This window comes from Sorex araneus, chromosome 5, assembly GCF_027595985.1.
Source record: "Sorex araneus isolate mSorAra2 chromosome 5, mSorAra2.pri, whole genome shotgun sequence".
Lineage (NCBI taxonomy): Eukaryota > Metazoa > Chordata > Mammalia > Eulipotyphla > Soricidae > Sorex > Sorex araneus.
This window is the reverse complement of record NC_073306.1, coordinates 202328528-202335811: the sequence shown is the minus strand read 5'-3', so window position 1 is coordinate 202335811 and position 7284 is coordinate 202328528.

Sequence of the window (7284 nt, the reverse complement as noted above, 5' to 3'; positions counted from 1 at the left end):
CTGCACTCAGAAATTAGTCCTGGTGATGCTAGGAGGAACATATGGGTTGCCAAAGATTGAGCCCAGGTTGGTTGTGTGAAAGGCAAACTCCCTACCCACTGTAGTGTTCCGGCCCCCATCTACTTTCATTTTTTATAGCTTTGTAATATATTTTACTTTACAAAGTACAAATGGTGTTCAACAGTACTATTTTATAATTTTATTTTCTCCTTTCTTAGGTACGTATTCTCTTGATATGAGCCTTTATCTGAAATTTCTTTATCCTTTTCCCATGTGAGTTCAATATTCTATTATTATTATTCCTTTGAATGAATCCAATCATTTTTTAAGAACCACATGGGAGAAATGGGAATAGGGAAAGAAGCTAATTCATTTATTTTTGGAAATGTTCTTATAAGTGCCCACAAAAAAATTTATTTTCCTCCCTTTCTCCTACGGATTTTTTTATGTTCTTACTAGTGTTGAAAAAGGGATTTAATGAGTATCTTTTGTAAAAATAATTATTGTAGTTTAGATAAGATGGTACATTAGTGTCACAGTATATGGCATTGACCTCCACGGTTACTGCACTACCATTGAGTGTCCATGATCCTCCACACTGTTCCTATGTCACTTCTTGATCAAGCATCATTCCCCATCTCTTGGTAGTCAATAGTCTAGTCCTTGAATAAATCTTGAGGTCAGTTCTCTGTGTTGCTACAAAAATCAATGTATGCTTTTTCCCCCTTTGACCCTATTTTATCTACTAGTGGTTCCCTAAGCTAATTCCATGGATAGAAAAACATTTGATCATTAAAGTTTGCTTGTATCTCTATTAGTATTCTGTGAATTCAATTAAGATGTCTAACAGAGTCTTATTTATAATATCACACAAAATGCATATACCCTAGTTTTTTTCTTATTAAGGTAGATAGAGTATTTGGGACCATGGGTACAGATTTTCTTAATTTTAAGAGAAATATTAGAATTAAGCCAGATTTTATCATTGTCTTCCATCTTGATTGAGATTCTATAGTATATTCCAAGTTATGCTTTGGGTCTCAAGTTATATATTTTTAATATTATTATCTACAATGCATTTCAAAGAAAAATGATAATTAAGACTATATTCTGATATATCTAAGTAGGAGACAATCAGTACTTTATGGAGATTTCATTTTATATTGTGCTTTTTAGATAGATATATTTATGACAAAGATTTATGACACTTTTTTTGTTTCAGGTAGTTCACGAATCACGAAATCCCAGTTAATCGTCAATTTCTCGAGCGGGCTCAGTAACCTCTCCATTCGTCCTTTCCTTGAGATTTTAGAAGTCTCTCTCGACTTGGCTTTCCCAATGATGTCGATGTCGCACTGGAGACTCTTTCAGGGTCAGGGTAATGAGATCCAGCTTGATCCAGGATTTAGCATATGAATATACCATGGGAAGCTTGCAAGGCTGTTCCATGTGGGCAGGAAACTCTCAGAAGCTTGCCAATTTCTCCCAGAGGGAGAAGTAGGCTACAAGATATCACGTGGCTGAGAAGCTCTGGGAGCTTGCTTTTAAGTCTCTGGATATTGGCCGTTGATGGAATTACACATACCTGGGTTCCTCTGCTGGTACCTTCATGTGTGAGGTCTGTCCGAACGTGTGGAGAGGGGCCTTGAGCATGGGTGTAGCTAGGTTCTGGTGGTCTTCGGCCGCCAGAAGCTTTGCTCGGGGTGGGGAGTGAAGCTGGAGCCCATCCCCTCTGAGGGGCCCTGGGGAAGACAGCCAGGTGTGCGGGCAAGAGACTCTCTGCATTGCTCTCTTCTGGGAGCTTGCTTTTAAGTCTCTGGATATTGGCTGTTGATGGAATTACACACACCTGGTTTCCTCTGCCCATACCTTCATGCATGAAGTTAGGTAGTTAGGATTTCTCAAATCCTATGGTTCAAATTTTATTGCATTTTTAAGAAAACTTTCAGCTCAAGCAATAGTTATTAAAGGATATATCATTAATGTTATGGTTAGATAGGGCTGGCTTAAAGAGTTATGTCTACCATTTACCTGGTGCATAAATGAGAAAATTATGGATTTCCCTAATGCTTATTTTTATGTGTGGAGTGTATGAAAACACCTATCTCGAAGAAATATAAGTATTAAATTAGATAACAAAAATTTTACATTTATTGCTGAACAACTGGAAGCAATTATGGTTACTTTTCTAAGCATATTAGATTGATGCAAATTGTGATAATAGTTACCCTACAGTTTTATTTGGTAAGTCCACCTCCTATAATTTCTGAGTAGGAAAATATGTAGAACTCTCTTTATACAATTAAATTAATTTTGTTGGAGAAACATAAAAACTGTGTCCAAGGACCTTGATATCCAAGGGTTGAGAGTACCAGGAGAAAAGTTTCACTCATGGAAGTGTATGCCAGCTGGTGGGATGTTATCTTTTGTCTTGTCTATGGCCTGACCTTTCAGCTTTATAACTTCCAAATGTTTATGTAATGAGAACTGCCCTTTCGAAATTGACACAGTGATTAAAATTGAAAATGAGAACGGAGACTGTTCTCTAATAAATAGGCTGGATCTGAGCATACATCTGTCCAGCAAAAATCTTCTAAACAAGCAGACACACATTTTTTGCTTGTATTGAAAAAATGAAGGTGACATTTATATCGTTTAATAATTTTTTTCTCCATCTGCTTATTCATTGGTGAGATTTAAGTTGGCAAATGCTACTATCACATTGATAGTACTCCTGAGCCATCTTTCACATATTCAGCTTGTAGACCGATGTATCCAAGTTTTCTTTGACAAATACATTTATTTCAAATTTTAAGTTTTTAGAAAATATCCTTCAAGAATAGAGGTATAATGAATATAGCAGCTACCCTACTATTTTAATTCAATCTTGCCAACAGATTATCCTGCTTCAGCAAAGTCTTTCATATTCCATATTATGTTGCTAATACTACTATCCTTGTCGAGCCTTGTATGTATATGTATGCATAAATACACATGTGCTTATATAGTTTTTTCTTATATAAGTAGATAATTCAATGACTCAAAACCAGATTTCTCAGGGAATAACAACTAAAGCATAATACACCATAGAAATTGATAGGAAAGATTTACTATCTATATTAAATTTTTATTCAAACATAAATGAAAGCAACTCACAGATGTGATCTGGATGCAGAGATTTTATTTTTCTCTTTATTATTTTGCTTTTGTCCAATTAAATTCTTTACCACCACAGTACCACAGTAAGGTTTTTTTCTTGTTTTTTGTTTTTTGCATTTCAAATTGGATCCTTTGAGCAGTTTTAGTTTTAGGTCCTTTATCATGAGGAAATACTTCTGGAAGTACTAAATCCTTCTCTACCCAAAAGCTGCCCTTTCAAGAGCACTTTTCTGACCATATTCTTTTTTTCCCCTTCTCATTTTCACTGTATATTTGTACAACATTCCTTTGCTGAGTTGAGTTGCATTTTTTTAAATTGGGAACAGTACTCTTTAATACTGTGAAATTTCATTTTCCTCAAGGCACTTAACATTAATGAAGTTATTTTATTTGTCTTAAAGCTCTCTCCATCCACTGGAGTGGATTATACAGAATGCAGTCTCTATTGTTTTATTCTATTTCCTTACATTTAGAAAATGGCTGGAATATAGTAGATATTAAATATTTAGTTCTTGAATATATGAATGAATTATACTTATAAGCCAGATTTCAATTTTCTTCTGATTTTAATTAAAATTTGATTCTAATGCATGGCATTTTAAGCTAGGATCAGAAATCGAAAACATTAAGTATGAATACCCACACTCAATTCATCTATATCACTATCCAAAATACTCTGAACATCAAATATTGGAAAGAATGTGAAAAATAATAAATATAGGTACACTCTGGTGAGAAAAAAAATTAACTCAGCCTCAATGAAAAGCAGGATAGAGATTTATTTATTTATTTTTTGCTTTTTTGAGTCACACCTGGCGAAGCACAGGGGTTACTCCTGGCTCTGCACTCAGGAATCACCCTTGGCGGTGCTCGGGACCATATGGGATGCTGGGAATCGAACCTGGGTCGGTCGTGTGCAAGGCAAACGCCCTACCTGCTGTGCTATTGCTCCAGCCCCAGGATAGAGATTTCTTAAAGAAGTAAAAATATAAAGGGACCCCGACCAAGGAAAAATCCCTGTCAACAAGTTGCCACTGGGAAAAGATTTCTAAGCTATAGAATTGCACTCGGGGAGAACGTGGGAGGCTGTGCCCAGCAACCCCTTAGGCACGCCAGTCCTGCAGCCCTGGATATAAATAGAAGTCAGGGCCACCAAGCTGGCATCTTCTGCATAGAATCTTACTATGGAAGTAGCAGACTCCAAGATGATCTCCATGTTCCCAAAATTAGTAGGTGAATTTACCGGGTGATCGAGAGACTTCTCTTAATCACAGCAAGCAAACAAACGTGGGTCTTCCGTTATACCTGACTGCTGACAAGTAACCTGTATAGTCAGAAAGATCCCTGTGGATCTCCCAAAGCAATTGGAAGTCCTGAATCCCTGTTCAGTGCCTTGGCGAGCTTGAAGCATAGAATGTCTCTTAACTTGGTTTTGCCCAAATTGCATGTGTTGAACCATCTTAGTATTTCAGGGAACATTTTCTCTTGGTCACTCAAGGTTTTATTTACTGTGATGTCAATTCCCGCCCCCCTAGTATTTAATGAAGAAAACGTTCAGGGCTCTGGGAACGGTTTAGAGGTCATCCTGGCACCACATGCCTCTCCCCCTTTGCCCCCTGCACACTGCTGGGACTTGGTCCTGAACCTCTCGAGCTGACAGGATGTCTCTGGCGTCTGGTGTGCCTCTGCTTTGAGCCACCCAGGGCTGGTTGGCTGAAGATTGACGGGTATGACCCCGGGCCCTGACAGCTGGTAGGAGACACAAAGAAGAAATTAAATTGTATGTTTGTTCATTAGTGATACTGACGTCTAACTTCTTTTTGTGCTTTAATTTGAGTTTGGTAGAAGAGTAATGCTGGTCTCATAAAAATAATTTGGAAATGTTATTTTATTTTCATTTTTTCTGGATGATATGTATGAATGAGCACTAATTCTTTAAGTGTTAGATACAAGTCATCAGTGAAGTGATTTGATTCTGGACTTTGCTGGGAAGCTTGTGATTACTCATTCAATCTACTCACTCATTTTGTGTCTGTTTAGGTTTTGTCCTTTGATATTAAATCTTGGTAGATAGTATTTTTCTAGGAATTTATCCATTTCATCTAGATTATCCAATTGTTGGCATATAATAGTTCATAGTAGGGTCTCATGATCCTTTGTGTTTTTGTAAATTATAATATAGCTGTTTTTATTTAAAATATAATTTGTTCAGTGCTCTCCATTTTTAGTAAGTCTAGTTAAAGGTTTGTCAATTTTCTTTGATATTATTTGTAACATACCCACATTATTATTGCTGAGGTGGAATCCATACAGAGCACATCTCTCTCTACCATCTTGATGATGAAATTCTCTCTTACATAGCACTGTCGTCCCATTGTTCATCGATTTGCTCGAGCGGGCACCAGTAACGTCTCCATTGTGAGACTTGTTATTACTGTTTTTGGCATATCAAATATACCAGGGATAGCTTGCCAGGCTCTGCTGTGCGGGTGGAACACTCTCTGTAGCTTGCCGGGCTCTCTGAGAAGGATGGAGGAATTGAACCCAGGTAGGCCGCATGCAAGCCCTACCCGTTGTGCTGTCACTCCCATCCTACCAAAATGATAAAGACCCTAATGGTTACACGTGGAAATATTCTGGGTATTATCAGGACAAAAAGAATAAAAGCAGGAACTGGAGCAACAGTACAGCAGGTAGGATGCTTGTCGTGCATGTGGCTGACGTGGGTTTGATCTCTGGCACCAATATGGTTCCCTAAGTCTGCCCAGGGTGATGCCTGAATGCAGAGCCAGGAGTAAGCCCTGAGCACAGCCAGGTGTGGTCCCAAACCAAACCAACAAAATCAAAGCCCCTCAGGTCACAGACCTCATTACGCTTGGGGGTTTCCAGCACTTTTGAGTCCTCCGGAACGTTGAACCCGAGTCCTAGGAAATTTCAGAACTTTAGTGCCTAAGAAACCTCAAATAGCTTGTCCACAGGCGGCCAGGGTTTTACCAGGAGCTCCTCTGAGCACCAAGCCAGAGCAGGAACACCTAAGCACCACCAGGTATAGCAAAAAAAAAAAAAAAAAAAGAAAAGGAAGTTCTGGGACTTCAGAGGTGACACTGCAGAATGCCTCCATCTGAACTGTTCCCTCCCCTGCCACCTTCTGCAAGAACACGTCACCGAAGTGAGAAGGGCCAGTGGCCAATTTCATGAATCATCACTCAGAAATCTCCCATGAGGGTCAGGGGGTTCCCCTAGCTCAAGACATCATCTCCCTTAAATTGGGGGGGGGGGGAAATCCCCCTAACTGTCACTCCATAAGTTCTGCTGGCCAGTGAGCAAGGGACAAAGGTCTCCTCTCACACTTCCTAGCACCTCTCCCACCAGCCTCAGGTCAGGGCTGCTTCAGCGTGCGCGGGAGGACAACAGGTGCAAAAGAGGAGAAGGCCAGCCCAGCTGAGGTCAGGGAGGGCTACCTACAGCCTCTAGGACCCCAAACCAAATTTCTTATATAGCAATTATTCTTACTTATAGGTTTAAATCTCACTGTGATTTACTATTAGCTCTATAAGAATTGGAGTTCAGAGGAAATGTTTTGGGGTCTAGGAATGTAACCCAGTGACAAAGCCCCTGCCTGGCATGCGTGAGACTATAAGTGTTGCCCCCAGAACTGCTGTGGTGATCCCCTAAACCACAAAAGCAAGTGGCACCTCTCTCCCTCATACACCCACGTTCCTAGGAGGAGGCCTGAAGGCCCAGACAATGCATCACCAAAAAACTTGTAGGGTGGGGAATTCCGTGGGCCTGGCTGAGTTTAGGAAGATGGCACAGTGACAGTGTGACGTAGTGCCAGTGTCCTTAGAAAACTTTGCTATTTGAAACAAAATTCCATTACATATGGTAACTCTCAGTTTGTGGTTCTGTTGTGCTTTTGTAGATTTGTTGCAAATGGGGTCTCCCTTCTCTGTTCTCCATGCTCCTTATGGTTTTTAATTAGTTTCAAAGAACAAGAGGCAAAATGACTTTATTTTGCCACTATCTTTTACTATAGAGAATGTATTTATTGTTATTATTAATATTAGGGATTTCTAGAGCAGAGCTGTTTTCGGTGAGGGGTAGCCTCTGATGTTCTTTCAGTTT